Source organism: Podarcis erhardii (assembly GCF_964252035.2).
Source record: "Podarcis erhardii genome assembly, chromosome: 9".
Lineage (NCBI taxonomy): Eukaryota > Metazoa > Chordata > Lepidosauria > Squamata > Lacertidae > Podarcis > Podarcis erhardii.
The window spans coordinates 22,083,466-22,092,959 of record NC_138512.1 but is presented as its reverse complement, the minus strand read 5'-3'; positions in this window follow the sequence as shown (position 1 = coordinate 22,092,959).

Below are 9,494 nucleotides of genomic sequence, written 5' to 3'. Positions count from 1 at the left end.
GGGAAGAAGTAATGGCTCTGACACCAGATGTGGGGGTGGGGGGGCAGGAGATGAATATTTTAAGGAATCCAATTGTGAACATATGGGAAAGCTCATTGTATCAAAATACAGCAAATAAAATGCAGCTTGGAATCTGGGGAGCCTGACTCGGCTAAATGAAACAAAGTGGTGGCTGAGGGCAGTTCATGCCAGGCACCAGGGCAGACGCTGCAGACTTGGACAGTAAGGGCAAAAATTAAATAAATTTGACACCGTTCTAATGTACCACTGTGTGGTGTTTTGGGTAGGACAGAGGGAAGGCAAGGGATTCATGGGTGGCAAAGACTCTGGAGCGCCTGCCCTTTCTGAAAGCTTGGGGGTGAGGAGGCTTCAATTGGGTCCATTCGGGAAAGGGCCATAGCTCAGTTGCAGAGTATCAGGGTTTAATCCTCGGCAACTACAGGTAGGGCTGGAAAATATTTTCCTCCCCAAACCCTAGAGAGCCCTTGCCAGTCGTTGAAGGCAGTATTGGTCCCATGGTTGGACTCAGAATAAGGCAGCTTCCAATGTTCCTTAATAAAGCTGCTGGCCACTCAAAATATCACAAAAAAGGCAGATAAAGTTCTTGCCTCTGTAAGCACTGCACCCAAACACATATAAATCCCGGTATGCCCCACGGAGAGCCTCAAGGTCCATAAATAGCAACACCCTAGTGGTCTCCGGCCCTAAGGAAGTTAGATTGGCTTCAACCAGAGCCAGGGCCTTTTCAACACTGGCTCCGGCCTGGTGGAACGCTCTGCCTCATGAGACCAGGGCCCTGCAGGATCTGATTTCTTTCCGCAGGGCCTGTAAGACAGAGTTGTTCCGCCTGGCCTTTGGCTTGGAGCCAATTTGATTCCCTCCCCCTCTTTCTTTTTTTCTTTTCCTTTCTCCTCCTGCGATGAGGCTACATTTTAATATTTTAATATTTTAATGTTTCAATATTTTAATGTTGTATTTATTTATTTATTTTAAGTTGTATTCATTCAATTTGTTTTTATTATTGCTTGTTAGCCACCCTGAGCCCAGCCTTGGCTGGAGAGGGCAGGGTATAAATAAATACTATTATTATTATTATTATTATTATTATTATTATTATTATTATTATTAAAGCAGATGACCGTGGCTCAGTAGTAGAGCACAAGCTTTGCCTGCATAAGAGCCCAGTTTCAATGTCTGGCATCTCCAGCTAAAGAGGATCTGGTAGCAGCTGCCTGAGACCAGGGGCAGACATTGGTATTATGGGGCCCTGAGCTAGTCCAAAATTTGGCACCTCTCCCACCAGCCCTCACACTGGGAAGGAGGTGAGAGGGCTCTGGAAGGGTCCCCAAGCCCTACGACCTCCTTCCCAAAGCTGGGAAAGCACCAGCTAGGCTTGGGAAAGGAGGTTGGAAGACTCTAGGACTGTGATGGCCTGGGATTCAGACTCAGAGGCTGAACCTGAGGAATCCCAGCCTGCACAGGATTCCCCGCCTCCAGAACCTGCTGAGCCGGGGCTGGGGCCTGAGCGTGAAGGGTCCTCACCTGTGCTGGATCCTCAGGTGCAGGCTCCAACTGAGTCTGCTCTGGCTCCTGAGGTGATGGAGGACCCATTGCCTGCAGGTGCTCCACTCTCAGCCCTGTCTGAGGAAGCTGAGGCTGCCTCTGGGTCCAGTAACCCTCCAGCCTCTCCTGAGCTGCGGAGGCTCAGGGCAGAGAGGTGGAGGGAACTAAGTTCCCGCAGGAGGAGTGCTCGCCTCCAGGCCAGGAGGGGTGAGTCACCTGTGGATCGGGGCCGCCCTATGCCTCGGGGCAGATAAAAGCCAGCCAGCCCCAGTCCCAAGTTGCGGGAGCAACATTGTTGGCAGCCTGTTCCTGCCTGCACCCTGTCCTGCTTTTCTGCCAGAATTCCTGACTTCACCCGACTCCCTGCCTTAGACCCTGCTTCAGCTTTGACGGACAGCCTCCATACCGCACCCTCGACCTCGGACTGGACTTGGACCACATGGTACCCTCAGGACCAGCACAAGAATCCTGCCAGAGCCCTCATGCCTTCTTTCTGTAGCCAGGCAAGTGCTTACTGAGCGCCCTCTCCACTCGGTGCTCAGTGCGAGGGAACCGGTCACACTGCCCCAAAACCACCTCTGCTGACACCTTGGAGAGCATTTGCCATGTAAGAGTTGACAAATGTTGGGCAAGATAGACAATATACGTAGATCTCCAACTCCACGAAAGATTCCATCAATGGTGCCTCCAAAAATTTTTACACATCACTTGGGAAGACAGGCAAATTAATGCCAGTGTACTGGAAGAAGCAAAGATCACCAGTGTGGTGATCTTCAACAACAACTTCGTTGGACTGGTCATGTTGTGCAGATGCCTGATGATTGTCTTCCAAAGCAACTACTCTATTCCAAACTTAAAAATGGAAAGCGTAATGCTGGCGGTCAACAAAAGAGGTTTAAAGACTCCCTCAAGGCAAATCTAAAAAAATGTAGTATAAACACCAACAACTGGGAAACACTGATCTGTGAGTGCTCCAATTGGAGAACAGCCTGTACCAAAGGTGTCATGGGCTTTGAAGACACTTGAACTCAGGATGAAAGGGAGAAACCCTCACCATGATCAACTCCCGCCTGGAAACCTATGTCCCCACTATGTGGATCCAAAATTGGCCTCCACAATCACTTATGGACTTACTGTTAAAAGTGTGCTTATGGAAGACAATCTTACTTGGCTATGAGTGATCGCCAAAGAAGAAAAAGAATCCATTTGTGTCTGGGCTGTAATGAAGAAATTATGGCTTTGACCCTATACAGTGGTGCCCCGCAAGACGAACGCCTCGCAAGACGGAAAACCCGCTAGACGAAAGGGTTTTCCGTTTTGGAGGTGCTTCGCAAAACGAATTTCCCTATGGGCTTGCTTCGCAAGATGAAAATGTCTTGCGAGTTCCTGTGGGGTTTTTTCCCTCCCCCCCCCTTTTCCTAAGCCCTGATCTACTAAAAGCCGCTAAACCGCTAATAGCGCTAATCTGCTAAGCTGTCAATGGGCTTGCTTCGCAAGACGAAAAAACCGCTATACGAAGAGCCTCATGGAACGGATTAATTTCGTCTTGCGAGGCACCACTGTATAGACCTCTAAAGTCCACAAAGGGGTTGGTGGAGGGGAACTATCATTAGGCTACTAGGCAGCCACCTATGACACAGACCTCAGAAGGGCACAGTTTTATACAGATTAGCTTTTACTTCTACTTTATATTTTGAATAATGTTATCGTTTTTGAAATAATTCATGCATTAGAATGGTTTCTTTATGTACATATGGAAAAATGCACTTAATTTTAAATCTTACAGTCGCATCTTAATCTTATTTAGAAAATGTCTTCATTTTTCTAGTGAGCAACGGCTGATGAAACAACAACCATCTGGAGCTCAGTACTGCAAACGTAAGGCCGAAAAAGCTGAGTAGCAAGCTCAGTGGCGTAGCTTGGTTTGTCAGCACCAAGTAAGGCAAGTAATTTGCACCCCAACCCCTAACCTGCCGCCGCTGCCAGCTTCTTCTTGCTGCTGCCTGGGCTGGTCGGATGCGGTTCTCTCCCGCGCTCAGCGCTGCGCTGGGCGGCCGCTGCACTGTCCCTCCCCCAGATAGTCCCTCCCTCCCTCGCTCTCTCTCCGCTCCGCACCGCAACGCACAGCTGGCACCCTCCCCCTCCACAGTGGGCGGCAACCCGGCAGCTCGGATCGGATTCGCACAGCCAGCACTGCAGTGAGAGAGAGTGAGTGAGCCAGGTAGGGGCAGAGAGCTGCGAGTGCGAGCGCCCCCCCCCCAAATGTTGCGCCCGGTGTGGCTGGCCCCCCCTGCACCCCCCACGCTACGCCACTGAGCAAGCTATGCAAGAGGGGTTCTTCCTGAAATGTCTTTGTACACAGAAAGAACAAGACTATGGCTATACTCTTGTTGAAACTAGTACCGAGGGGGTTAAATGTGGTGGTGGTGTTGCTGCTGCTACGACAACTGAGATAAACTCTAAGTTGGAAGTTTCACATATTGGAGATAATTCTGGAAAACAACCCAGAGGAAAAAGAAGGTATCAAGAAAAGTGAGAGTGCTGCCACTCTGAATTACAGTGACCCTGATAATTAGCCTAACCATTGCAGCAATAATTTGCAATACAACATGGACCACAACCGGTTGTATCGCATTATTTCCCCAAAGACTCAAAAAACAAGATTTTCTCCTATGCGTTACAAGAGGAGACTAGCAAATGGTGAATAAGTGTGCCGCCAATGGTTGCGATATTCATCCTCAAAAGTTGTAGAGGTGTTTTCGGTTTGTTTCTGTTTTTTTGCTGAAACTTGTTCAGCAAAACAGAAAAGGTGCATCAACCCAAAAAGAAATAGGTTCAAAAGACTGGAAGACTATTGGAGCAATTCTGTCTTCACATGAAAGCAATACTGATCACTGAGAAAACTATCAGACCTGGGGAGAACTTGAATTGTGCTTATCTAAAGGGGGGGGGGGAACCAATAGATGATCTTAACCAGCAGAAAATTAGGCAAGAAGAACAACATTGGTGACAAATCTTGGAATGCTTTATCACTTTGGTCAGAGTTCTCGGCATGCAATTGTTGGCATTACATGGTACAACCGATGAGTTGGACAGTGCTAACAAAGGAGTGTGTTTTTTAAAGTTTGTGCAATACCTAACCATTTTTTAAAATCCTATCATAAATGAACATTTGTACAGAGTTAAAGATCAAGAAGCAATGGTTCACTACTTAGGAAAAGATACCAACAGTGAGCTTATACAGCTTCTAGCAGGTGCTATAAAGCAGAAAAATTTAGGGCATGCAAACTCAGCCAATTTCTAGTTATTCTTTGGAACCATTGAGATATCATCTTGGTAGTATATATGGTGCTTTGATGGAAATCTTCGATGATGCAAGCCTAAAAGGTTTATATGGAAATATTGAAGCTATTAGTAAGTTCAAGCTTGTGACATCCTTAGGCAGTTTGTACAACATCCGTTTGGAAGTCAATCTTACAAGCAAGCTACTACAAAATAAGGACTCTGATTTAAATTCAGCTAGAAGCCAATTGCAAGTGACCAAGAATTACCTTGTGAACTGCAAGTGTGATGAGGGTTTTCGACAAGTTTTGATAGATGTTACTGCGATTGCAAAGGAGCTAGAAATACCACAAACCTTTGAGACAGGATGTTGGGGGGGGGGGAGAAAGAAATGGCAGCTTGTCTATGAGGCCTAAGAAGAGGCGCTGCAAGATCCATAGCAGAAAATCAATGAAAGTTTCTGCTATGCTTAGACACGGCCATCCAATCTGCTGAAGAAAGATTTCAGTAGCTACAACAATCTAATTCCCTATTTGCATCCTTATTATATCTATAGCATCATCAACAACAAAAATCTACTGAAGATGTACCTGTAGGAATTTGGAAAAAATCATTGATGCACAATGGAAATAAATATATTGATGCAGAAGATCTGTGCTGTGAACTTATAGCAACATCTCAAAGACTTCCAAAGTCTATGCTGCCACAAAGGTCAGGTCTCTTTGTACCGACAGCAAAAACTCCTGGATAATGTACCTAAATGTTTCTGTTGCTCTAAGGATCCTTCTCACACTTTTAGTGGCAAGTGGCAAACTAGTTTCTCAAAGCACAAACTATCATGTGCTTAACTAAGTTGCAAAAGAGATTAGTTGACTTGGTGTTGTTGTTGTTTAGTCGTTTAGTCGTGTCTGATTCTTCGTGACCCCATGGACCAGAGCATGCCAGGCACTTCTGTCTTCCACCGCCTCTCGCAGTTTGGTCAAACTCATGCTGGTAGCTTCGAGAACACTATCCAACCATCTCATCCTCTGTCGTCCCCTTCTCCTTGTGCCCTCCATCTTTCCCAACATCAGGGTCTTTTCCAGGGAGTCTTCTCTTCTCATGATGTGGCCAAAGTACTGGAGCCTCAGCTTCAGGATCTGACCTTCCAGTGAGCACTCAGGGCTGATTTCCTTCAGAATGGAGAGGTTTGATCTTCTTGCAGTCCATGGGACTCTCAGGAGTCTCCTCCAGCACCAGAATTCAAAAGCATCAATTCTTCGGCGATCAGCCTTCTTGATGGTCCAGCTCTCACTTCCACACATCACTACTGGGAAAACCATAGCTTTTACTATACGGACCTTTGTTGGCAAGGTGATGTCTCTACTTTTTAGAGACAAAGTAGAGACCAAAAAAAAAAAAAAAAAAAAGTAGTTGACTTGGTAACTATTATCAACTGAACATGCCCAGGGTATCAGCACGTGACCTCAAGGAATTGGTGGCAAATTTTGCAAAGGAAAAGGCATGCAAAGTGAGGTTTTGATGTTCCTGAAATTTAAACTGTTAAGTGATTTACATTTTAATTTACAATTCACGAGATTATTCAAGACCCAGGCTTTGGCTTTGGAAGGGCCCCAGAACCACAGGGGCTAATGGGCACAATCCATCATGAATAGGAAGCTTCCATTCATCTCAATGGGGCTTACATACAAATCTTAATTAATGTTTGATGTTTTATTATGTTTTTATATATGTTGTAAGCCACCCAGAGTGGCTGGAGAAACCCAGCCAAATGGGTGGGGTCTCTTCTTCTTCTTCTTCTTCTTCTTCTTCTTCTTCTTCTTCTTCGTGGATTTTGCCTGATGTTGTTTACTGATTATATGTTTAACTGCAAAATAGATGTAAAGTATTTAATGCAGTCATGCTGGAAATTTAACCATGTAAAAATCGGCCTTCGATTTCTCTCAGCTTACAGACCCATGAATTGCTACGAGACAAGGCACTAAATAGTGACAACAGGTTGTTTCGGACTTTGCGTTCCAAATATTTTGTGTCACCCAAGGAAAGAAACTGTGCATCTTGGGCCTTGTCATGCGTACTTGGTTCAATGGGATATATTTCCACATTAGCCTACATAACACTATATATCCTTCACTGATCAATTAGACTGGTTTTAGGTCAGTAATTGAATAAATCTGCATGACATTGTACGTGAATAAGCAGTAATTTTGAAGGAAGAAGCATGCTCTTTTCCTACCAACATATAACTCAGCAGACACTAACTTAGGGAATGGAATTCTCTACTGTATCTTAGAAAGGGTGGTGGGAAGATGGCTTTTCAATAATAATAATAATAATAATAATAATAATAATAATAATAATAATTCCTACCCTAGTGGATGGCATCTAACCTCTGGCTTTTGTGAGTACTTATGTTTTTAAAAGAATCATGAAATGATACATTAGGAAGACTTTTCTAATCCATCAAATGATTTTAAATTGATTAATTAACCAACGAATCAGCTAATAGTTACAGCACCTTTTGCGTGCAAAACAGATGCTCTACCATCAAGCTACAGGCCTTCCCCACTGATTATTTGGACTGCTGGACCTCTAAAAAAATGCAAACGTCCCACATTTTTTGCCTCTGCCCCTTCAACTGGCATGTGTGCAAAATACTACAATGCCCACTGGCAAAACCACCCAGCTCTCTCCACAAAAGTGTGGCTGTGGCGGCAGCTCAGAAGGAACTACATGCAAGGCATCCCTTTCCGACACATGATGGATCACTCTGAATCTCACAGTTTTGAGGTTATTTATGACAACATCTTTTAATGCTAGCTTCAGCAGTTTAACGGGGGTGGGGGTGGGGTTGGAATCACAGGAATTTGTACAGCAAAATTAAAGAAATGCAGTCTGGAAGTAGACAGCGTGGATAAGGAAACAAACGCTCCAAATAGAATATGGTTACATCCTGTTATCGTTCATGCAGGTCAGTATTATATATGATAATAGATTCAGGCTTTGTGCTGTAATATATGCAGAAACGAACAATTTGCATGATGTATGGAGTTTAAATCATTTGATTCACATTATTTCATCCACAGTATATTACATATCTTTGCACTGTATGCTCCCAGTAACTAGCAATGATATGGTAGGCCTGGAAGTCGGGCACACTTAATCTTGGCATATATTTAAAGATAGTCTTTTTCAAAAGGGGATAGGGAAGCTGTGCCTCTCCAGATGTTGTGGGGCTCTCACGCCCCCCTCTGCCTCAGGAGGCCTGGCCAGTGGTCTGTGACAATAGGTGCTAGAGTCTAGAAACATCTGGAGGGCCACAGGTTATTCTACCCTTGTTTTAAAATAGAATAGACTGGAATATCAGAGTGATTTTTTTCTTGGAGCTGCTAAACACACTCTAAACTACCAAACAGGAGAATTTCGAACATTGTAAGCAGATACAGTGGTACCTCAGGCTAAGTACTTAATTCGTTCTGGAGGTTTGTACTTAACCTGAAACTGTTTTTAACCTGAAGCACCACTTTAGCTAATGGGGCTTCCTGCTGCTGCCGCGCTGCCAGAGCACGATTTCTGTTCTCATCCTGAAGCAAAGTTCTTAACCTGAAGCACTATTTCTGGGTTAGCGGAGTCTGTAACCTGAAGCGTATGTAACCCGAGGTACCACTGTATATACCGAGACCTGCGGGTATAGCGCAATACATAAATTAAATTCATAATAATTATAAGTGTTTTTCTTCTAGAAAAAAGGTGCCAGCACTGCAAACCTTGAGTACCCTCAGAAAAAAAGCACTCATCATCACATCATCATCATCATCATCATCATCATCACTTTGCATAGATGTTAGCTGGCATGGGAGCAAAAGTGGGTTTGGGGCATTTTTATAAATTCCAGAGCCCTAATCATCATGTAAGGGACATGATGTGGGTTAAACCACAGAGCCTAGGACTTGCTGATCAGAAGGTCGGTGGTTCGAATCCCTGGGACGGGGTGAGCTCCCGTTGCTTGGCCCCTCTCCTGCCAACCTAGCAGTTCGAAAGCACGTCAAGGTGCAAGTAGATAAATAGGTACTGCTCCAGCGGGAAGGTAAATGGCGTTTCCATGCGCTGCTCTTGTTCACCAGAAGCGGCTTAGTCATGCTGGCCACATGACCCGGAAGCTGTACGCCGGCTCCCTCGGCCAGTAAAGCGAGATGAGCGCTGCAACCCCAGAGTCGGGCACGACTAGACCTAATGGTCAGGGGTCCCTTTACCTTTAATCATCATGTATATATTGAGGAGGAGGCTTCCCAAGGGGGTTCACTGGCTAGATTCCACCCCCCCTTCATCCAGCCAGTCCCTGACATACATACACATCTTCTAGATGACTTCCTGGCCTGCATTCCAAGTTCTTGGATCCTTCAACCAATCACCAATTAAGCAAGCACTTCATCATCATAACCGTGTTTCATGGTTAAAACCAAAGTTATAATGAAAACCTTAGATTACGAAGAGGTAACCATTCCCAGCATAAACGGCAATGGTACATCTTCAGCATTTGGACAGCAGCTGGAGGTCAAAGGTGAAAACCAAGAGCAAAGTGCTAAAACCAAACAGATGCAATAATGTCCTAGTGTCTCGTGAAAATATTGTCCGAATAAACTCGTTCG